The sequence below is a fragment of the Schistocerca piceifrons genome, chromosome 8 (assembly GCF_021461385.2).
Source record: "Schistocerca piceifrons isolate TAMUIC-IGC-003096 chromosome 8, iqSchPice1.1, whole genome shotgun sequence".
Taxonomy (NCBI): Eukaryota; Metazoa; Arthropoda; class Insecta; order Orthoptera; family Acrididae; genus Schistocerca; species Schistocerca piceifrons.
This window is the reverse complement of record NC_060145.1, coordinates 170942975-170968351: the sequence shown is the minus strand read 5'-3', so window position 1 is coordinate 170968351 and position 25377 is coordinate 170942975. Positions and strand designations below refer to the sequence as shown.

Genomic DNA, 25377 nt, shown 5'->3' with positions numbered 1-25377 from the left:
AACCGGTTACGAGACTGCGTAACTGGACAGTCAGTTACCAAAAATAAAAAAATTATTTGCATTCAATAATTAATTAAGCCCCCATGCAATATATATATATATATGTGTGTGTGTGTGTATCACAATTTCGGAAGATTTTCAGAATTTTCTGAGTATGTTGGTATAAGGACCCTTGACTCCTGAACACTCGTTACAGAGTAATTACATTTCATTTCATCTTTTATCATTTATCTTTGAGCCTGTATTACACTCAAAATATCTGCACACTATTGAGAATGTCGACGGTGGGTGCTGTGTTGTTTGTAAACAGTTCCATTGATCACAGTACTTGCTGTTGAGAACAGTAATGTTCACTTCACTCTTCGCCCTCATGCTCGTGTTCATTATTGCTTGCTTCTGGCAGTGTTGTATGTTAACAGTGACACAGAGCAGCACCGATAGGTTGACTGATGAGGAGTTCGCCTGCATGTAAGTTGCCTGAATGCAACTGAAGAGCATCAGATGTACGCTATAATGAGCTGTTCTTGCAGCGACAGCAACCACATCATACCACATTTGCCTACACTGAGTGACAAAAAGTATCCAGACACTTATTGGTGGACATTTATATAGAATGTGTTCACCATTGGCCTTTGTGACTGCTTGAACTCTGCTGGTGACACTTTCAATGAGGTGTCTGAACGTCTGGGGAGGAATGGCAGCCAACCTTCCTCGAGAGCTGAAACTAGTGAAGGTAGTGGTAGACGATGGCGTCCGTCCACAGCTCGTGGTCTACTGGCTAGCGTTGCTGCCTCCAGAAAACAGGGTTTTGGGTAGATTCCCGACCGGGTTGGGGATTTTATGAGCCTGGAGACTGGGTGTTTGTGTTGTCCTCATCATTCCATCATCATCTTTTCTGACAGTGGCTAGACTGGACTGTCAAAAAAATTGGACTGTGTAAAAGTTGGGGCTTTGTATGGGCCTGATGACCACGCAGTTGAGCGCCCCACAAACCAAACATCATCATGACGTCTCAAGCTAAATCGACGTGGTAACTCATCTCAAATGAAATTCTTTGCGTTCTGGTCACTACTCTGGTAGGGAATTTCACTTCAAAAATGCTGTAGTGCCGCAACCATTACCTCACAGATGTTTCTTTATTACAGGGTGCATGGTTATGCTGTTAGTATCGTCCCCGAACTGTTCCTCTACTGTACCCAGTGCACAATACTGTAAAATGCGATCATATCGTTCTACGTTTAGCGTTTCCTTAACACAATAAGGAGACCACAGCCTAATCAAAAAAAAAAAAAAACGTATATCATATCACTACCTCCTCCATACTTCACCACTGGCATTACACACGATGGTAGGTAACATTCACTGGGCAGTCGCCAAACACGAATCTTTACATCGTTATGCCACAGGGTATGACATGCTCCATCACTCCAAATCACTCGTTTTCAGTTACCGCTGCCCAGTGGTGTCGCTTTTTATATCACCTCAACCGTCGCTTAGCAAATTGGAAATTTGTGGTAAGGACTATGGGACCAAACTGCTGAGGTTATCGGTCCCTAAGCTTACACACTACTTAATCTAACTTAAACTAACTTACGCTAAGGCCAACACACACACGCCCGAGGGTGGACTCGAATGTTCGACGGGAAGGAGCCATGTGGTCCGTGACAAGGCGCCCTGGACCACGCGGCTCTCCCGCGCCGCCGTCTCTTAGCACTAACTACAAAAATGTGGGGCTTTGAGGAGCTACTCGACTAATGTACCCGCTCTTTTAACTCCCCACCTATAGTCATTGTGGTGTCTGGGCTAGCCGCAGCACTTACGAAATGAGGAGTGGTTCTTTTCCCCTGATTTCATATGATTTTTTACAGCCACGTTTATTAACGCTTGAGGGCACTGTCCATCGGTGCTTGAGATGTGTCTGGTCTTGATTTAACTGTTTCCATTATATCACGTTTACAATTCACAATGACATCATCAACAGTCGACTTGGTAGCTTTTGATAGCCAATGACTAGTCCACGTTTGAAGTCGCTATCCTCTGATGATCAATCCATTCCGCTGTTGCTGCTTCTATACTGACAACACGATAGTCATCGTCTTGTTTTATGCTGGCGTGTCCTCCTCTTATGGTATCTAATGGTCAATTCTGGCCACGCGGGATTAGCCGAGGGGTCTAGGGCGCTGCATTCAGGGACTGTGCGTGTGGTCCTAGCGGAGGTTCGAGTCCTCCCTCGGGCATGGGTATGTGTGTTTGTCCTTAGGAAAATTTAGGTTAAGTAGTGTGTAAGCTTAGGGACTGATGACCTTAGCAGTTAAGTCCCGTAAGATTTCACACACATTTGGTCAATTCTGCATTACATAGTTGTGTCCTGATTCTTTTGATCAGATTGTGTAGGTGGCTACGGGAAACCGTATTCTTCAGTATTACAATGGAAGATACTAGTCATGTGAGTTATGCCAGAGCTTTGGTGACAAAGCATGTCACCAGCAGTCGATACGTTTTGTGATGGTATAATGGAAATCAAACAAGTGTTTCAAAATATTACATGAATGACTACAGTCTTACCTTCTACTGGTGTGACAGACATCACATACCAAAATGGTTCAAATGGCTCTAAGCGCTATGAGACTTAACATCTGAGGTCATCAGTCCCCTAGACTTAGAACTACTTAAACCTAACTAACCTAAGGGCATCATACACATCCATGCCCGAGGCAGGATTCGAACCTGCGACCGTAGCAGCAGCGCGGTTCCGGAATGAAGCGTCTAGAACCGCTCGGCCACAGCGGCCGGCAGTACATACCACTTTATGAGTTGATAGTATGCACTCTAACTGTTCTTCTCTGCCATTAACACTTTCAATTAGAGTCACATTTAAAACGCCTCTTAATGTTAAATTTCAACTGTTTACTACTCATTCTTCTTATTCATCTTTCATTTTCTTCATTTTTAGCCATTACATATAGAAGAACAGACTCTCGAAGCTGTTGTTATAAATAGACGGTAAAAGAACCAACCCGGAATCGGACCGTACGTTATAATCATAATATAGAGCACGCGAAGAGTGCCAGTATTGCAGAAGCAGGGCAGCATTCATAACTCACTGCGACAAAGCGATTAGAGCCACTGCAAATGGTGCAATATCACAACATCCAGAAAGCCGTTCTGCAAACTCCACAGTATGGACTAATAACATGCAATATCCGAGCTCCGCTGCTCCAAGGTGTTCTAGTACTGAACAGAAATGCAGAGGCAGGGAAAACCGTCCGTAACTGAGACACCGCAGTGCGGACAGGACCGCTGGCACCCCTGGTTAAACGAGGATAAATGAGTGGCTACCCTGCCATGATGACAAGCTGTCTACCTTCAAAAGCATCTGTTTCAGACAGAGGCTTAGATGGGAAGAGAGGAATATATATTGGTGGAAAGAGTATAGAATGTATAAGATTTGCTGATGACATGGTATTAGTGGCAGAAAATGAGCGTACAGTGAATAACATAAAGATCTGAATGAAGCATTTGTGGAATTGGGATGCAAATAAACACATCAAAAACAAAGAGTATGGTCATCAGTACAAGATGCAGACTGTCCAATATTAAAATAGGACAATCTAGCATTAGTTAAGTAAGTGCATTTAAATATCTTGGAAGCACAATAAGACTTGAGATGTCAGCAGGAGGTGAAAACTCGAACTGCCATAGCGAAGGAGGCATTCAACAGAAAGAGGAGACCCTTACGTGGCAAATTAGATAAAGGAGTAAGGAAAAGGCTTGGCAAATGTTTTGTCTGGAGTGTGGCACTATATGGGGCAGGAACATAGAGGATGAGACGAGAGGATGAAGAAAGGTTAGAAGCATTTGAGATTTGGAGGAGAATGGGGAGAATAAGCTGGATAGAAAGAGTGAGTAATGAAAGAATATTGGAAAGGGTTCGTGAGAGAAGCTGTCTTCTGAAGGTTGTAAGAGAAAGGAAAAAACTGATTGGGACATTCATTGAGAAGGGGGTGCTTAGTAGCAGACGCTTTAGAAGGACTCGTTTGTGGGAGAAGACTGAGAGGAAGAAGGAGATACAAAATGATAGACGACATAAAGGGAAGAGGAAATTATGCACACCTGAAGAGAATGACAGAAGACCAGACAGCCTGGAGAACTACCATGTGAAAACCTGCCTTTTGGCATAACACTGATGATGATGATTCAGACGCCTCGTCCTCAGTGTGTAGTCATTCCGTCTTCGTCGCCGATCCCAACGGAATGACGTTCCCGCTGGTTATTGGCGAATCGCGATGTGCTGCTTGCTGCCTGTTTGAAGATTTCAGCTACGACACTGCAGCCTGCCGGCTGTGGTTGGACTTCATCGCTCCACGTTGCTGCTACTTATGCGTCACAGCGGTGACTGATAGAAGACACAGACCTTTGGAAATTAAAATTTTGTATTTGTGGAGATCCACAGCCTCCGGATGCTTAATAAACGTCAACATGGCCCGTAGTAGGCCGCAATGCGATGTTTATTTAATAGTGTGATTGGCTAATTTCGATTAAGCGTCACTACCAAGCACATTTGTAATATCTGTATTTCATGTCATTTTCAAACCACTCTTAATTAGTAATATAGCTACCTTTTACTTGTAATTAAAGCTGATGCGAAAATGATATGAAGTACAGATATTACAAATTTGCTTGACAATGACGCTTAGTCGAATTTAGCCAATCGCACGATTAAATAAACATCGCATTACAGCCTACTACGGACCTTTTTTTTCTATTAAGATCTATTGGATCTCCGTGTGGCGAAGGGCAAACCGACTGCTGCAGTCTGCCATCTTCAACGCGCTGGATAGGCACCTGAGCGTCACCTCCTGGGCTGCACGTGCACCGCCTTCCTGGCTGTATGCCGCTTGTGCTGAGGGAGCCCTGGGCTTCTGCCTTTACAACAACCTCCCTCCACGAGATGCTGTGGGTACAGATGTAAGCACCCATCCCTCTTGGAGAGTGATGAGGCCCGTCGTATCCACAGAGGCGGGTCCGTGGTCCGCCTCGCTGGCCTCGCAGCACCTCGCTGACTGCTGTAAGCTGCAGAAGCTCCAGCATGTTCCTCGCCTACACCTGAGCAAGCAGTCAGGTCTCCTTTCTGTACATCTGAGAAGGCAATATTCACTGTAGCAATCACGTTAGTAAAATGTTATCAGCCTCGCTGATTGCTGTAAGCTACAGTATGTTCCTCGCCTACAACTGGGCAAGCAGCACGGCCTCTTTCCTGTGCCCCAGAGAAGACAATATTCGTTGTAGCAATCACATTAATAAAATGTTATCACATACACCGCTTTCTCACAGACGGCTCAGACTGAAACGCTCAGCACCCTCGGAGCTCCGCATTCAACACTTGTCATGTGACCACCTCACCTGTCCAACCTAGATGCCGACTGGCCTCCTGACCTAACGGGTGATCGTTACGATACAGCATATTCTCTCAATTAATACTGAAACGAACACATAACATTTTAACATGAACTAATCATTTTATCGTTATTACTAGGTCTACAACTTTGCTTCCGACGTTTTTTTCTCGAAGTTCGGGGCTTTATTGTGTAAAGCTTACAAAAAAATTATGATTCATAGTATTGCCCATCACTGGCTAGTACATTCTCCCATCTTTCGGATAGCATACGAATCCAGTGGCGGAAGAACTGGGCGTCTTTTGTGGGCATCCGTGAAGCGATTCAATTTTGCACTTGTTCATATGATCGGAAGTGCTGCTCAGCCAGACTGTACGCCACTGGTCGAAAAAGGTGGTAGTCAGAGAGAGCAACATATGGAGAATACGGCGGGCGGGGTAGAACTTATCATTTCAATGTTTACATGTATATCTTGAAGAGTTTTGCGGCATGGGGTCGAGCACTGACCTGCTGCAAAATTACCTTTACGTGTCTATCGCTGTATTGTGGCCGTTTGTGTTTCAGTACTGGGCTCGAACGCATCAATTGCTTTCGATAATGATGTCCTGTGACTGTCCTCTTCTGTTTCAAAAGCTACGAAAACGTTCTGTCTTCCACCACAATGCCGGTCTTCGACATCAAAGTCACCGTTCTTAAGGCGTTGAAAACTTTCTCTGCACGTTATTCCACTAATAGTTCTCTCACCATTGGTCTTACACAGTATTTTAAGAGCCACAGCGGCAGATTTCTTCACGTTAAAGCAGAAAATTAAAACTTCCCTCAAATGGCGAGTAGTGGGTTCGTAAGTTGACAAGAATAACCTTATGATGCAATCACAAATCGACCAATATTTTTATGGCATTTTGTTTACAGATACCTAAGCTTATTCTATTACACCTATGACCAACCACCTGAACCCCACTTTCCGCTGCTGCCGCCGTCTATTGCAAAACGGCGGAAGCAAAGTTGTAGACCTAATAGTAATCATTATAGTAATTACTATGCAGAAGTACATCTTCGTTATCAATTACATCATGTAAAATGTTCTTAAGAAATCATATAAACTCTACCTGCTACGTAAATATAGGCAATGTGTCTAGCTGGAGTTCAAAATGGCTCGAAGCACTATGGGACTTAACATCTGAGGTCATCAGACTCCTAAACCTAGAACTACTTACATCTAACTAACCTAAGGACATCTCACACATCCAGGCCCGAAGCAGGATTCGAACTTGCGACCGTAGCAGCAGCGCGGTTCCGGACTGAACTAGCTGGAGTAATAAATAAATATTTTCTAGAGTTGGTGTGCACAGCTCGTAGATATTTGAAAAATGTCATGATTACCGCTTCGAGTTGCTGATAAAATTCTTTATTTAAACAACTAGTTTCGGTCGACTGAACATCATAAGGTTTTTAAAAGAATTTATCGCATTATATTAGGTGGCTATAAGATAACTGCTGTCAAATAATGAAACTACGAATTTTTTACTATTCTCACATCGTAATATAAATTACGCCGCGCAGGGTAGTCGCACGGTCTGAGGCGCCTTGTCACGGTCCGTGCGGCTCCCCGCGTCGGAGGTTCGAGTACTCCCTCGGGCATGGGTGTGTGTGTGTTGTCCATAGCGTTTACTGTAAATTAGAGTAAGTAGTGTGTAGGCTTAAGTACCGATGACCTTAGCAGTTCGGTAACATAAGACCTTCCAGAATGAAATTTTCACTCGGCAGCGGAGTGTGCGCTGATATGAAACTTCCTGGCAGATTAAAACTGTGTGCCCGACCGAGACTCGAACTCGGGACCTTTACCTTTCGCGGGCAAGTGCTCTACCATCTGAACTACCGAAGCACGACTCACGGTCGGTACTCACAGCTTTACTTCTGCCAGTATCTCGTCTCCTACCTTCCAAACTTTACAGAAGCTCTCCTGCGAAACTTGCAGAACTAGCACTCCTGAAAGAAAGGATATTGCGGAGAGTCTCGGTCGGGCACACAGTTTTAATCTGCCAGGAAGTTTCATATCAGCGCACACTCCGCTGCAGAGTGAAAATTTCATTCTGGAAACATCCCCCAGGCTGTGGCTAAGCCATGTCTCCGCAATATCCTTTCTTTCAGGAGTGCTAGTTCTGCAAGTTTCGCAGGAGAGCTTCTGTAAAGTTTGGAAGGTAGGAGACGAGATACTGGCAGAAGTAAAGCTGTGAGTACCGGCCGTGAGTCGTGCTTCGGTAGCTCAGATGGTAGAGCACTTGCCCGCGAAAGGCAAAGGTCCCGAGTTCGAGTCTCGGTCTGGCACACAGTTTTAATCTGCCAGGAAGTTTCAACATAAGACCTTACCACATATTTCAAATATAGATTACGTCGTCAACATAAAATGGTTCAAATGGCTCTGAGCACTATGCGACTTAACTTCTGAGGTCATCAGTCGCCTAGAACTTAGAACTAATTAAACCTACCTAACCTAAGGACATCACACACATCCATGCCCGAGGCAGGATTCGAACCTGCGACCGTAGCGGTCGCTCGGTTCCAGACTGCAGCGCCTAGAGCCGCACGGCCACTCCGGCCGGCCGTCGTCAATATACGTACAAACTGTGTGAAGCAGTGCACTCTTTCAAGTTACATCAGCAATTGCCATTAGCGGCGCTATGTGGTATGCATACGTTCTTAACATTAACGCTGATTGGTGATGTAACATGAAAGAGTGCACTACGTAGCACAGTTTATATACACTGACCTGACAAAAATCATGAAACAGGAGTATGCTGATATACGGATGTCAGTAGTATTGCGTACAAAGGGTATAAAAGAGCAGTGCCTTGGCGTAGCAGCCATTTGTACGCAGGTGATTAATGTGAAAAGTTTTCTGATGTGATTTTGGGCTCACGATGGGAGATGACGGACTCTGAACGCGGGATGGTGGTTGGAGCTAGACGCATGGGACATTCCATTTGAGAAATAGAGAAGTCAATATTCCACAGTGTCAAGACTGTGCAGAGAGCACAAGGTCTCAGGCACTTAGCAGTGTCAACGGAGTTGCCGACGTACTTCACTTAACGACCGAGAGCAGAGGCGTTTGCGTAGTCTGGTTAGTGCTAACAAACAGCCAACACTGCGTGAAATAACATCAGAAATCAATGTAGGACGTTTGACGAACGTACCCGTTAGGACAGAGCAGCGCCAGGTTGCTTTAGTAGGCTATGGCAGGAGGCGATCGACGCGAGTTCATGTGCTAACAGCACGACGTCGCCTGCACCGCCTCTTCTGAGCTTGTGACCATATCGAATGGACCCTAGAAGACTGGAGAACCTAGGCCTGTTCATCTGAGTACCAATTTTAGTTGGTAAATGTTGATGGTAGCGTTCAAGTGTGGCAAGCTGGTGGATACTCCAAAGCGGTGTGGGGTCTGTTTACATGGAATGGATTGGGTCATCTGGCCATTGACTGGAAATGGTAATATTCGGCTACTTTATTTTCAGCCATCCATAAACTTCATGAAAATACACCATGTCACCAGACGATAATATTTCGGGATTGGTTTGGAAAACATTCTGCATAATTCGAGCGAATTATTTGGCCATCCAGATCGGCCGACATGAATCCCATCGAACATATATGGGACATAATCGAGAGGTTAGTTTGTGCACAAAATCCTGCACCGGCAACACTTTCGCTAATATGGAAGGCTAATGAGGCAGCGTAGCTCAAGATTCCTGCAGGGGGCTTCGAATGAATAGAGTTCACGCTATGGCGAGTGACTGCACTACGCCAGGCAGGAGGTCCGACAAGATATTAGGAAGAATCCCATGACTTTTGTCACATATGTGTATCGACGATGCATTTGCATGACATGAAAGGATGCTTAGTGATCTTTGCCTCTGCCTAACACTCTACAAGACTTTTTAACTGAGGTGAAACTTGGCCGCCAGTCCTAAGACTGTATCATATATGCGTCATCCTCTCTTGCTCGTGCGCCTTTTCTTCCACCAGCACTGACCTGTATACGGAACGCCAGGTAACGTACACTTTCTGCTTTCTCTAGTATAATGGCACGTAATATAATGGGAACATGTCTATATAGTCTCCAAGTACGTCAATTAAAATCAGTATTTATGTTGTGAATAATTAAATGCAGACTATTTTGCTGGAGCAGACTATGATAATTTTCGTTTTGATTGTGCCTGCTTTCTCCAGTCGTATCAGGAAGCTCTAGGTCTCTAGTGTGCAGCAGAATCCGAGGGACTATTATTGTGTGACAGTGCCTATAAAGTTCAGCATCACACTTAAGTGCATATTGAAGCACTCAGTCACAACGAGGTTCATCGATGATTGCGTTGGAAATTTCGCTTGACAGTTGGTGGGTTTGTAGAACGCCTTCTCGCAGTCAACAAATATCTCTGAAACACTATGACCTGGAGGGCGAATCGGAGTAGCTGATGGACCACACGACTGAAGATCTTTTGAAAATGGGAGAAACCCAGACGCATGGACTTCGTGTTTTCCCATGGATTAGCTAAACCAAAAAAAACTAAACTGCTCGCGAGCAGGCCATGGAGGCCCAACGGTACCGACCGGCCGCCGTGTCATCCTCAGCCAATAGGCGTCACTGGATGCGGATATGGAGGGGCATATGGTTAGCACACCACTCTCCCGGCCGTATGTCAGTTTCCGAGACCAGAGCCGCTACTTCTCAATGAAGTAGCTCCTCAATTTGCTTCACAAGGACTGAGTGCACCCCACTTGTCAACAGCGCTCGGTAACCGGATGGTCACCCATCCAACTACTAGCCCAGCCCAACAGCGCTTAACTTTGGTGATCTGACGGGAAGCGGTGTTACCACTGCGGCAAGGCTGTTGGCCCCCATGAATTAGCGGAATGAGGTAATTGGTACTGTGCTACCACATTTTGAGAACCTAACGATCTCTCAGATTTGGTATTCAATAGAGTAATGAAAAATTCTCATAGTCTAAGATAATAGACAGTAAATTTGGTTATGATGAGTCCGTAGAGGGAATACAATAGGTGCGAACTGTCACTTCTGCCCGTTGATGCATTCCGACAAAAAATTTATCAATGAGGCTCATTATTGTGCCTAGACATTGAACTTTTGTCTGACGCATGTAGGCAACGAACCACATAGCGGAAGTTAGAAACTTCCTACGTTGAAACTGGTCTTTGAGGTGTAATTTTGTCACATTATTCTACGCTTTCCTGATGGCAGTGTGAATTTGGCAACGTCAGTAATTAGTAGATGTCGATACGACTCACTGAGCAAACATGTGACTCAATTTCTACAGCTGTGGAATTGCAGACTTGTGCAAACACAGACTTGTCGAATAAACTCTCTTTCTTGAGGAAAATAATGATGGCTGTTGCATGGTGCACTGAAGGTGGTATTTTAGCCTGTATTTCAATAGCTAGCGAAGTAGTGTTTAAGACTGAATACATAAAAAATCTTACTTGATCGACTGACCAGGTCAACTGGATTGCTGTTGTATAAATAACGTGAAGTCTCAAGGTGGAAAAACAATGAGAAATTTAAACTGTAATCTACAAGAGCATTCTCTATTTGCAGCAGTGGTAATTTATTTGATTTGTTGTTGAAATAGAAACTGCCACCAGTAACAAGGAAAAAGTCAGTTAACAGAAATCCGGCAAATTGAATCTTGTCTCAGTTGCTTCTCAAACATTGAACTGAAGGTTCTCTTGCATGAAAGCTAGTTTCGTTTTACGATCAAGCAAGCGGAACTTTCTGTATCCTACTTTGCTTTGGCAGAACACGATTTATGGCCACTCGCACTGGCGGGAACGCTGAGATCGCTGAAGCCAATAGGCGGTTCCTGTGGCCACCAACAGCGGAGTGAAAGTCGCCGTAAGCGTGCGCAAAACAGTCAAGCGAGCGATGCGAATTGAAAAACGTAAACAGAGGCAAGGTCGTTCGCTGTGCTGGCAATGACGTGCATCGAACGCCTAACACAATAGCGAGGGACTGCCGAATCACTGTGGAGTCGTCGTATTTGCGGACAGTCTTGCTTCCTGGTGCGGATAAGGGCAAAGACAGTGTGCCAAGTTGCCTGCTCCCACTGCCCGCCGTATTTCTGCCAGGCGGTCGACGAAGGTTCGTCTGAGAGTCACGTTACAGTGTTTTCCTTTAACGTTATTGAGTTAACTATACTTTTTAAGGGGTACAAATTTTTTTGAGCGTAATTTTTTTTTATTGGCTTAAAATGTTCCTTAGAGTTTTAGATTCATTTATATAAGGTGCCTCATAAATGTTAAAACTTGTTAAAACCGCTATTTACTGCACGGTGCATCCGAGTGCTCGAATGCAACTGACGTAATACTGTAATAGTTACCGACGGAATAGGGGTCCTGTTAGTTGCGGGTAGTATCAACTAAAATACTGTTCTCAACAAGATTTCTCATCGTAGCATGCTTGTCTCGCGTCTGCTTACTACCCGACCACGATATTATTGCACTTGGCCTCCCATGGTCGTTATTGGGAACATTCGGTTACGTCACAGTAAACAAGAACAGTGGCGACCAACGTAAACGTATCGAATTGTGAATAATTTCAGGACAGTTGTCACATACCACCATGTAGTTCAGCGTGTCCTTATGAAATATGACAACAAAAACTCAAGAAAAGCCGACCGAAGCGTTCTCACTTTAAGGAACAATAATATTGTGGTTGACTAATAACTTATCATTTCGCTTTTTTTTATACGAAGTAAAAGGCGAGTGCTTGAAAATGTCAAAAAAATGGATGTATACTGATAGAAAAGGTTCGAAAAGCAATCCCAACCGGGCCAAAAACGATTCGATTGGCAAGCAGAAGCCATTTAGTTGATACAATTTGGTCAAAATGAGAGACTTTCGACATCAGCGTTAGAAAAAGACCAGCTCTACGGTACTGGCATTGTCAATTAACGGTTTGTTCAATTTAAATATTAAAAAACGCAAGTTGAAACTTAAAACTTTTTTTTTCCAGAACAACGTTTTCAAGTTGGCGGGATTTCTGGTGCACGTTTTTGCTGAGAACCGTGTTTTTGTATACCTACGTACTACGGTAGACAATATCATCAGTTTTCAAAGCAGTCTTCGAAATTTTGCTCTAGGTTGAGAATTGTGACGTTGAGAGCTCCCACCAGCCGCCCTCGCACTCCACGAAGGCTTTCCGTCGATGTCGTTTAGTGTCCTCAGGGTGCAAGTTTTTTGCTTAAAATAATACAAAACACAATTATAAGGGTCACAATAAAGGACCAAAATTAGTTTTCTAATTTGTTTGTCATTTTATTGAAATTAATCATGACTATTGGTTACAGAGTCGACGATCATCGTCGTCTTCCCCGTAAGTCACTATATAGGCATAGTTCTGTGGGGATTTGTTATGAAGACTGTTGGAAGTGTAATTTGATGACTTTCTTTTGAACCAAACCGGTGGTGACATAGTAGATTTGTATCAATACAGCTGTGGTGGTTTCCTGTTAGTACTGACGTTCATAAACATTTTTTTTGTTCTATGTCAGTTTATAAGGAACGACAGGTGTGAGAACTTCAATGCCGTTGATCTGTCAATCCCAAGTGACCATTACTATTACGTTAATGAATTATTTATAAATTAATAAATTAATAGAGGAGAAAGGTTTCTGTCAATACAAATAATTTGATTCAGTAATAACCTAAAATTCACTGATTTAATACACTAGTGCGCAAACGTTAAGGGTGAAAGTAACAATGCTTCGAGCATTACCAAACTCCTGTGCTACACTGGTCACCCGTCGTCTTTGTTTCACTTTCCGGTTGTTTCTTTCCCGTTGAAGATATACAGATGTTGTCTCCAGGTCATGTAATGAAAAACACCACCACTGTAGCTGTTGACTCATAGACACTCACTGTCTTTTCGTGTTCTTTCAACTGCCTCGTGTAACGGAGCCAGTCTCATTTGACCTCACGCGTTGCAACGCCCAGCTTTCTGTGCACGACTGGGAGATCTCTGGCAACATGCTCAGCACTTTCATTGACCTTGAACTACACTCGCTATTTATGCTGACATTAGTAATTTCATGTGTTAGCTTTCTACTCCCAGAAACCATACGTATCTAGTTCTTTGTTTTCTAAACTATCGTCAACGAATAACAGAAAGATTTCCATGTTTGAAGAATGAGTCTTTATTAAAAAAGAAAACATAATCCTACAAACAATAAGTCTCTTACACTAACATTGGTGTCTTTAACACAGTTCAAATGGTTCTGAGCACTATAGGACTTAACTGCTGTGGTCATCAGTCCCCTAGAACTTAGAACTACTTAAACCTAACTAACCTAAGGACAGCACACACATCAATGCCCGAGGCAGGATTCGAACCTGCGACCGTAGCGGTCGCGAGGTTCCAGACTGTAGCGCCTAGAACCGCTCGGCCACTCCGGTCGGCTTTAACACAGTTTTTGGAATTAACTTAAAAAAAGGAAATTTACTTCAGCAATGTACAGAAATGTGTTTTGAGATCAAATAACGATCAATTAACTAAACCATGACGAAAAAAGTAAACAATGACTGATAAAAATGATAGTAGATGCGTTAACAAATCAACTAAGCACTCATTTTCATTCATCACAGTCAACGTACACCTTTTTGTCAATGGAATGCATTTTACACGCGTATTTTTGATATTTAGAACATGTTTTGGTATTTTTGTGTATTTAAGGCGTGGACATATGCGGCATAGTGACTCACTTTTTTTGCTGACTCGGGCCTGCTTAGTCTTGCACTGCTGATTCGTCGAATCCGTTATCATTTTCGATGTTTTTACAACAACTTGTTACATTGAAGTCCGATAGCCCTTAGCAAAATTTCTGAAATTCGCTTACCTCTCTTCGATATTAGCTTCCATCAATGTCATACTTTACAAAGTATCGTTGCACGGTCTTGCTACTCTTATTTGTATAATTTTTTCCACCAAAATAGCCATACTGCCTTACCATTACTTGGTTTTCCTCGCCAACATTCTCTTCTTCTGACTCTTCATCGTCCTCTATTTCTCTGACAGTTTCATGGCCAGATTTTTCTGTTTCACTGTCACTATAATTGGCTGCATCTTGAAAATAATCAAGTGTACTAAATGAGCCAGTGTCTCCACTTGCTAACGAAAACTCTAAATTTCATCATCTTTCAAACGTCGCTCCATTCTGTCTAAAACAATGCACAACAATTTGTGATGACAAATACGAAAAGGAACTTTTAAAACTTCGTTTGGGAAATTTCGACGCCAGCTGGTACTTACCAACGGAAATAATGGCCGTTGCTTAGCATGTGCTTGTACGATGCAAGAGTATAGTCGGTACCAAGATTACATAGAAGCGGAGTGGCAACTTTGCAATAGGAACGGAATTGTAAACAAAAGATTGGTATGTGGGGTAATAAATTACCCCACAAATTTAGTTAAGCTTTAATTTCAACAGAGCAGTTAATCCACTGACGGAAGGAAAATTGCGACACCAAGAGTTGAGCGACGTAGATGAAAGTTGGTAGGAGCCGGCCGACTGCTACGGTCGCAGGTTCGAATCCTGCCTCGGGCATGGATGTGTGTGATGTCCTTAGGTTAGTTAGGTTTAAGTAGTTCTAAGTTCTAGGGGACTGGTGACCACAGCAGTTGAGTCCCATAGTGCTCAGAGCCATTTGAACCAAAGTTGGTAGGCGTGCTTTTACATCTGAAAGATTATGTCTATTAAAATTCCGCGTCATTGTCATAAGAGTGGCGCTAGTGGGGGTGGGGGTCGTGACCGTTAATTACCTTTGAGACTGGACGTGGTGAGTTGATGTTAGTCAAAACGAGGTAGTATAATAGGGTTACGAGAAGGTGGATGTTCCGTCTGTGACACTGCAGAAATACTTGACAGGAATGAAGCCACTGTACGTCAGTGCTGGCAGTGGTGGTATCCAGAATGTACGGTCGCAAGAAGACCGGGCTTCGGACCGCCACGTGGCACTACGGAGAGGGAAAACCATCACGTTCGTTGTATGGCTCTGGCGCATCGTACTGCATCTGCAGCAGCATTTTGAGCAGCAGTTGGCACCACAGTGATACAACGAACTGTAACAAATCGGTTACTTCAATAGCAGCTCTGAGACAGCCCACTGGAGAGCTATTTGTGTTTTATGATGAAAGCTGATTCTGCCTCGGTGCCAGTGGCGGCCGTGTGTTGGTTACAAGGAGGTCAATCTTTGAGGGCCTGCATCCAACCTGTCTGCTGGCTAGACACACTGGACCTACACCTGGAGTTATTCAAGCACCCTGAATGCTAGTTAGGACGTCGGACTGGTGATTCGACCTGTTGTGCTGCCATTCATGAAAAGCATTCCGTGGGGTGTTCTCCAACAGCGAACCGCTCTCCCACAAACGCTGTTGTAACCCAACATGCTGTCCAGAGCATCGACATGTTACCTTGGCCTTCTCGATCGCCAGACCTGTCTCCAACAAAGCACATATCGGACATCATCGGACGACAACTCCCTCGACATCCACAACCAGCATTAAGCATACCTATATTGACCGACCAAGTGGAACATGCATGGAATTCCAACCCACAAACTGGCATCCCGTAACTGTGCAACAGAATGCGTGCACGTTTTCATGGTTGCATTCAACATTCTGGCGGTTAATCGGTTATTAATGTACCAGCATTTCACATTTGCAATGGCTTATCTCGCGCATACATTAACCTGTGTTCTTGATTAAATATGTTACCTAGACACGCCGGCCGTTGTGGACGAGCGGTTCTAGGCGCTTCAATCCGGGAACGCGCTGCTGCTACGGTCGCAGGTTCGAATCCTGCCTCGGGTATGGATGTGTGTGAGGTCCTTAGGCTAGTTAGGTTTAAGTAGTTCTAAGTTCTAGGAGACAGATGACCTCAGATGTTAAGTCCTATAGTGCTCAGAGCCATTTGACCATTTGTTACCTAGACAAACGTATTCCCAAAATTTCGGATTAGCAGATCAATAATATTGAACATAGCTGTGATATATTGGCGTTATTATTAGCATACATAAAATGAAATCTGGTATTAGTGCTGACATTTCTGCTGGTGGTGAGGATGATGTGCTGAACAACATTACATCAGTATGTTCAAATGTGTGTGAAATCTTATGGGACTTAACTTCTAAGGTCATCGGTCCCTAAGCTTACACACTACTTAACCTAAATTATCCGAAGGACAAACACACACACCCATGCCCGAGGGAGGACTCGAACCTCCGCCGGGACCAGCCGCACAGTCCATGACTCCAGCGCCCCAGACCGCTCGGCTAATCCCGCGCGGCATTACATCAGTATTTTTGTTATTTGGTGACTAATAATTACAGCTCTCACAAGTCGTATGTTTTTACGTTGGATAGTACTTCCATGTGCGAATGACACAAGCAAGCCAATAATACTTATTTTCTCCTAGGCGGCAGGGCATATGTTGAAGTGTGAACGGGTGGAGTCAAAAGGATTGTGTATACCGCCTGGAATCGTTCGCTTCACGGTCCAGGTATGGCTACACAGAAAACATCAGGTCTTAAAGTTTGTTATGTGTTCGTGGGAAGGCTACCGAAGGAAAAACTGATTTGTTTACATATTAAGGTACGACATACAAAAATATCTGCATTTATACCCATTAAACTTTGTTCATAGCCACTTCCACTAAGAAGCGACGAAATTTGCTGTGGGAGAAGCAGCGAACATCTAAGGCGGCCTTTAAGCAGAATTCGCTGGCCCTTGCTTTGATTGGAGACATTATCAAGTGAAGTTGCAAAATTTCACCGCCTTGTTTTCTGCGTTGCGCTCGTCGTGTCACACACGCAGATACAGTTCGCAGGGCCAACACAGCTAGAACTGTGTCAGTAAGGCGAGCGATAGCGCCGCTAATAGCTGTGTCCGACCGCCGCAGTGCCTAAGTGGCCATCCCGTCAGCGACGTGACAGGAATCCGCGGCCGGACAGCAGTGCCAGCGGCGTAGCTCGTAAAATGCCGGTCACGCGTCTAAACGGAAACAGAGCTGCCCCGCTTCGACCTGCGCCGAAGACTTACGGCCGTGTGGTTGAGGAGATTTCCCTTTTTTCTTCCTTTTTTCCTGCCCTGCGGTCCAGAAACAGCGCTCGTCCGGAGCCACTCTCGGAGAGCCGACAATCTGAGCCCAATTTGGGCACCCGGCGCTCGGCGCGGCGCGGCGCGTGCGATAGCGATAGGTCGCGAGGTCGACTCGGTCGTCGAGCGCCGAAGTCGATATCGCTGGCGGAGGAGGCGGGAACTCGCTGGCCGCCAGACTCCAGCGGCGGTGGCGGCAGTAGAGCGGCGACCGACGCTCCAGGCAGACGCAGGCGACGCAGTGAGTACCGCCGCGTAGAGCGCAGCCTCGCCGCTCGCCCGCTCGCGCGCGCGCTGCCGATGCCGACGGAAAATGAGCAGAAACGCTCGAAAGATCAACTCCAAAATACCAAACTGAACAGTGCCCGTTGTCCGTAAATGTAGTCATTGCGCATATGCGATGATGATCCAGACAGTGAATCACACCGAATACGAAAAATCGGATAAAGCGAAATTAAGCTGCAAACCCGACTAAATGCTATGTCATTTCATAGACTTTGTTCTTCTTTAAACATGAGAGAAAAACCACTTTTCACGAAAAGATTTCACCCTTTGCTTTCTGCAATCGCAGCGCCACCCACGTCTATTAGCTGTCTTCTTTTCGTCAGACTGAGGAAAATAAACAATGCTTGCTACTTTACCACTTGTTTTTGGGTAATCCCATTTCGTTCTGCTTTCGAATTCCATGATGGATGTGTCGAATTAATTGAATTGTGTGTCGAAATTAGTGAATTTTGTGTAAAAATCGTTGCACGTCTTATTTTTAAATATATTCTTTTAGGCGCAATGTTGGAGAATTGGGCAAAGATTCTACAGTTTCACTAGATGCATTTATTACTATCGCCGATAATGTAGCGTGTACAGCATGGCCTCTGACACACGAAAATTTTCGGAGATCGTTCAGATATCAAAAAATTACATTTTTGTGGACGAAATTAACATTGCAGTTTCTTTCCTCACACAGAAACGCAGAACACCGCGAAACGTATGTGCAGTTAGACGCGCATTCGAATGGCGAAATGAATATAACGATGGACCATTCGTGGAAAATTTGATACTGAAAAGCGACTACAAAACATGCTAATGGTTTTTCTCAAAGAACTTCCAATATACTGTGTGTATCTACACAAGTAAATTTTGGAAGGAAATCTAATTATGCTAGTGTAATAAAGATTGACGAGATCTAAAATATAGATTTTAAAAAAATTCCTTGCATCCATTGTTTAACACAAAATATTTAACACTAAATATACTTCGGTATCCACAGTTTCACGTTAAACGTTCTCGCTGTATTTATTTTTCATTTTATTAGCAGGAACTTGGTCGAAAAAGGGGTTGACCTAGAAACACAGTTTTACGAGAGACAGTTCTTGAATAATTCTTAAGTGAGTTTAATTAAAGTTGTGTGACTCCGTGAATGGAAATAGCCGTCGATCTGATGTCCCTTCTGATGCAAATAGTTATCAGAATATTTCAGGTCTCATACACATTTACTTTATAAATAAACCATATTTTATTGGATAATATTTTTCAGTGCTGGTGTATCAATTTTGTCTGTTCACAAAACTATTTAATCATTTGTGAGGAGTGACTTAGTTTTCGGCATCACAAAATTTCACGAGTCCCTCTAGTTTCTAGGATGCCACGACAAAGTTGTCGGCGATGTGTCCTATGTTTATCCAGTAACGCACGTAATCATTGCCATGTGATGTTAAACAAGCTAAGGAGATCCTGTGCAAATAAACCTCTCGTGCAAAAATATGTTGTTGGATCTTTATCTGAAAACTAACACTTTTTTTTTAACTAATTGGCCATGTTCTAAGATATTCCACGGTAACTAATTGGTAAAAGGTGAATACCGATAATCCTGAGTTACTGGACTTTCTCTCTCCTCTTGATTTCGACTGTGTGAGTAATGGAACTCAGAAGTATATCTTCATTGTTGGAAAGGCTGTCTCTAAGAGCTGTGCTGGTAAGTGTTACTACACGAAGCATGTTAGCCACGGATATCGGAACCACTATTTTAAGTATTAATTCATTAATTGCCCTTGTGAGCGAGTACACTATTCATGACGTAATCATTGTGTGGATATATGTTTGCCTATGATACTTAACATTCTACAATCACTTAAACTGAAACGTATTATCTGAATAAGTAAGTCGCTTTTTCTCTCTTGAATAATTGCACTTAGTATCTCTCAGTGTTTCCGTCCGCAAATGTAAAGACTTTTGATGAGCACATTACATTCGAAACGCAGTGCCACCAAGAGCGTTTTGTAATGAAAATATGCAATCACGTATTGTCATAAAGTGCATACTGTCCTTTTTTCACGTAACAGACGAAACCGCATATGACCTAACTGGAAGGCCTTCACCTGTTGCTGAGATGTGTGAGGAAATATTTTAGCGGTAACTGCCACTTTTGTAAGTTAAGAAAGAGTGAGAAACTGAATAGCAATGTGTTGAATAAGTAAAGTCAATTAACGGTAGGCGAAAAATGTTTTACGTAATTACAAATTGTAGCTGAGAAAGCAGATTTATTGCTGTTTGCATACAAACACAGCTAGCGTTTGCTGCGTGTGAATACTCCGTATTTTCTTTCCTTCGTAGGATGAGGTACGTGCTTCACCACAAATTATGTTTTGCTGCGTGGTCAAAGAGTTTACATCATTTCAAGATTATGCATCAAAAGTGGACCTTCGCGCAGATATATTTTCGATACGGCTTATTAGCAGATGTGACGTAGCTAACAGTCATGGAGTTCAACGATGGTGATTGTAGGTCTCAAATTAAATCAGAGAAGCATATGGACATGGACTCTATCGAAAACTGATCCATGATCGCAAAACACTATTTTCCGTTGAGGTGCCCGGGAGAGTTTTTCCCTAGTACCCTTATGCTGTGAATATTTTTCAACATTTCGTCTAGTGCTATATCAATTTCATAGTAAGTAATTCACTTGTGTTTCGGAAGCTGTTTGGCAAAGCTAGTGTATCAATATAATACTATGTAGCACTATGTTTGCAAGAAAGACGTACTGTATTTGCAATCATTACAAAATTTAACGCGGTCTTCTCGCTTCTGGAACAGTATCTGTAGCTTGGTGAGCGATATGTAGTTCATGAAATTGTGATGTACAGTATCGAATGCGCTGAGACTTGAAAAGTAGTTGATTGAAAGTATACGTTTCAGTATACATTTCAGTCACAGCACGTAATGGCTTGACCTTCCTTGAAGAGTTGGGCACAAAGGAAAATGTTATCTTATTTTAACAGATAAGATATTTGTTCTGTCGTTTTCAATGGTAACTAACTGGCAAAACTGCCTAATTCTGGATTCTGGAATATTTATACTTGACTTTTTACCGCTGGGAAATGATATGAACCACAGAAAGCGGATCGGTAGATTCTTTGGTGCTGTAGGAAATATGGTTAGGCGTTCGACATCCGACACGAAGATTAAACTGTTTACAGTCAGAATCTTACCTGTTACTATCACATACAGATTACTTATGTTAGCGACGCTCTTCAGTCAGGCAGCTTTCCTCTCCAAGAGTTAGATTTGCTCCCGAAAAGTTAGTTTTCTTCCGGCATTAACTACACTTAAATGTCGATTTCTGGCATGGTGTAACATGACATGCAGAAATAAGTGTAGTCCTGTCATTCTTTTGGTGTTTTATTGTTGTTATTTTTGTTTACAAGTCTAAAACGTGAAGAACAGGACGCTCAGGATCTAATTACTAGCTAGGGTCCTTTCGTCCCTGTAACTACTCTAATATCGTGTCTGCTTACGGTATTTGTTGTTTATGGCTGCTTCTAGAAAGCTTTTCTCCCTTTACTTTTCTTCTTTACTCTCCGCATTTGACGTAGCCTAGTAGAACTACAAGGTCTGTAATAGTAAAATTTTGCTTTTGGTGCAAACGTACATTTCTCAAATGGAATACTTTGCTAGCCACATAAATTTTTATTTGTACAGGTTTAAAAAACTGAAGTTATCATAATTTGTAGCGTAAAGATGGAAGGAGGATTAGTGTTTTAACGTCCCTTCGACGACAACGTTATCAGAGTTGGAGTATCATCGCGGCTTGGGGACAGAAATCCACTGCGCCTCTTGCACAGGACCGTCCTTCCTGAGCATTTGCCGTAAGCCGTTTAGGTAATCTACGGAAATCCTAAATTTCTATGATAGTACGGGGATTCGAATCGCGGTCCTCCTGAATACCAATTCATTCCCTTCCACTGCGCCATCTCGCTCGGTAGTATAGTAGTCGAAGCATTATTATGGAGACGTGATTCTTTGAACTTATCCTCATATGTTGCATTTACTAAATTGTCTACCATAAATATTAGGTTCATACCTAAGTTCGTAGCGTTTTCCCATAAGTTTAATAAACACAACAAATGCTCATAAGGTAGACTTTAATCATAAAAAATACGAGGGTAATCCGAAAAGTAAGGTCTCCTATTTTTTTATAAGTACATAGACCTGTTTATTTCTACAATGGTTTACATCGGTTTACAGCTTGAAAAAAAAATGGCTCTGAGCACTATGGGACTTAACTGCTATGGTCATCAGTCCCCTAGAACTTAGAACTACTTAAACCTAACTAACCTAAGGACATCACACACATCCATGCCCGAGGCAGGATTCGAACCTGCGACCGTAGCGGTCGCGCGGTTCCACACTGTAGCGCCTAGAACCGCTCGACCACTCCGGCCGGCTACAGCTTGAACATTTAGCTATTTTTCGACATAATCACCATTTCTGTCGATGCATTTTTGTAGACGCTGTGGCAGTTTCTGTATGCCCATGTCATACTAGTTCGTCACCACGCTTTTCAGAAAGTTATGAACCTCTTCTTTGACCTCGTCGTCGGAGCTGAATCACTTTCCGGCCCAATATTTTTTTAACCTAGGGAACTGGGCGCCAAGTCAGGACTTTAGGGTGGTTGGGTAATTATGTTCCGCTGAAACTGTTGCAGGAGAGCAACGGTTTGCCGAGCGGTGTGTCGGTGAGCGTTGTCATGGAGAATGTGTACGCCCTTGCTCAACATTTCTCTTCACAGGTTCTGAATTGCCCGTTTGAATTTTTCAGAGTCTCACAGTACCTGTCTGCGTTAACTTGGTCCCAGTGGGCATAAATTCGACCAACAATACCCCTTTACGATCCCCAAAAACGGTTGTCATGACTTTAACGGGAGACTGTGTTTGTTTGAATTTCCGCGGCTTTGACGAAGAAGGATGCCACCACTGGCATGATTGTTGCTTGGTCTCAGGTGTAAAGTGGTATGCCCAGGTTTCGTCACCCATGACAGTTGAGTCCAGAAAGCTGTCCTGTTCGGTTGCAAGGCGGTGTAGAAATGCGTAGGAAGCATCAACTCTTTACCGCACCTCAATCAGCATGCGTGGCACCCATCTCGCGCACACCTTCCGGTAGTTCCATGTTTCCGTTAAAATTCTGTGATCAGTGCTTCGGGAAACCTCAGGAACCAACCTGCAGAGATCATACAGAGTGATCCGCCGATCTTCACGCATGCTTTGCTCAACCTTCAACACTGTCTCCTCAGAAACTGACGGTCTCCCGCTCCTTTGTTCGTCGTGAATTTCGGTCCGACCAGATGCAAACTCTCTCCACCATTTACGAACATTTTTGACATCCATGCACGACTCACCATACACTTCCGTCAGCCGGCGATGGATTTCAATCGGCGCAGTGCCCTTTACATTCAAAAACCGAATACCTGCGCGCAATTCGCACTTGGAGGTAACATCCGACAGGAGCTCCATTCTCAAGGGCTGCCAAGCCAAGACTGAGCGCCTCATGGCGGCGTGCGCATGTTTACACACAGCACTCTTCATAACAGTGTGACCAACTGCCACATAAACAGAGTTCTGTACTTATAAAAAGCAGGAGACCTTACTTCTGGGATTACCCTCGTATAATCTCTTTCACTTTTTACAACACTCTGTCAATGTAGGGGTAACATTTCGATTCCGCCACTGTAGAAGTCACGTGATTTCGTGGCAAAGAACTCGTCGAGCCATGTTCGGAGCCCACTTTTATCGGGAAAGGATGTTCCTTGAAGGCTGTTAGACAGCGAGCGGAGACGGTGAGAAACAGAGCGCAAAATCAGGTGAATAAGGTGGGTGCAAAATGATTTCCAAACCAAACTCTTGTATAGTATTTTTTTGTCAGCAGAATGCGGGCGGGCGTTATCGGTGAGTAGCGTCACTTCAGGCACTCTTCCTGGTCGTGGTTCTTGGATTGCGTCTGCAGTACTTCTCAGTTGTTGATAATATATGTCAGCAGTGATGTTTTCACCGCAGTTAAGCAATTCGTAGCACACCACACCGTCGCTGTTTCACCAAACGCGTGACGTTCTCTTTTGCGGATGCGTGCAGATATTTGTGCAGGGTTGCTTTGTTTGGGCTCAAATATTCCTTTCTTTTCCTTAGGATAAAGATACCATTTCTCATCACCAGTAACAATACGGTATAGGAATGACCGGTGTTGTCCACGAGCCAATTGATGGCTAGCAAGCGGAAATGCACGTATGGGCACCCCTGATTTTTGTGATATTTGAACCTTCCCCACTGCATGCAAATGTCACACGAATGTAGAATGATCACATTTCATCACATTTGACAGTTCTCGAGTACACTGACATGCGACATTGTGGATTAATGCGTTTAATCAATCTTCACCAAACCTCGAAGGGCTTCCTGAACGTGTAGTATCACTAATGTTCGAAACGGTCCTCCTTAAAACGAGAAAACCATTTTTCTGCCATGGTCTGTCGAATGACATTATCCTCATACACGGCGCAAACGTTTCTGGCTGCCTTTACTGAACTCAAACAGAAAAATATGTCGGAAATGTTCTGATTCCTACACTTGGCACTCAATTTTATAGCATACTCATCTACACTCACTATATCTCAAGAGAAAATGACAGTACGTTAACCCAGGTAGCAAAAGTGAACTACAAATAAAAGATGACAATCGATAAATAAACCTATAGCAACCGGAATACCAACAAGTAAATCATAAAGGCCACGAATCTTGTGCACCAATAAATTAAGTTTAGAAGTAGGTGTTAAAGAAACCAGCAACCAGTGTATCGTCTGTATAATTAATTAAGCAAAACATTTAATGTATCACATGAAAACTAGTGTTGTAATAACAGAAAATTAATAAATGACGATAAACGTAACCAGAATGTAAAGTAAATAAAAAGTAATTACTTTTGGGGCTATTTTCCTTCTAAGATGAAAATGACTATAACATTCGTAGTTATCTCGTGAGGCTACCCCAGGGTAAGTACAAAAGAGTTTGCGTAAGTGATCCGGAATAGAGATATGAAACATTATACAAGCGCGTGTCGTTTAGAATCAGTTTTGGGAGCGATCGCGCACTTCCCGCTAGCACGCTTCATTCCATCACTCAGTTACTGATACTTAAAATCAGTGCAACATATCCCAATATTCTTGTCTTGAAAATATAAGTATTCAGTATTAACCTTGTGCTCTACTCCCCCCCCCCCTTCTTGTTGTTGCTATTGTCCACTACGGTAAAGTCTTTTCAGAAGATTCATGAGGAGTAAGATTTACAATAAACTTCTTACTTATCTTTTCTCGCACAGTTGGCTCCAGTTCTTCATGTCTGGGGCTTTGATTCCTGAAGCTGAAATTCTCACATTTAAGGTTCTCATGGTGCAATTGATCTAAATAATTTTGAAGAATGTCATTGCAGAATTTTTGTTTTTACAATAATGTATTGGTTTACATCTTACTATATCACACTGTATTTTGAATTTTCACAT

The 25377-nt window shown here is 43.3% G+C and overlaps 1 long non-coding RNA gene and 1 pseudogene across 1 annotated transcript in view; one reads left to right on the top strand and one right to left on the bottom strand.

Annotated features, from left to right (window-relative positions):
* Positions 1-10170: 10170 nt before the first annotated feature.
* On the bottom strand, positions 10171-10287 carry LOC124712686 (annotated as a pseudogene).
* A 7439-nt stretch (positions 10288-17726) lies between these two features.
* LOC124711976 overlaps positions 17727-25377 on the top strand; it is a 611250-nt gene continuing 603599 nt past the window's right edge. Inside the window, exon 1 of the long non-coding RNA XR_007005552.1 lies at positions 17727-17797. This is a non-coding gene — a long non-coding RNA (uncharacterized LOC124711976). The remainder of the gene's footprint in view (positions 17798-25377) is intronic.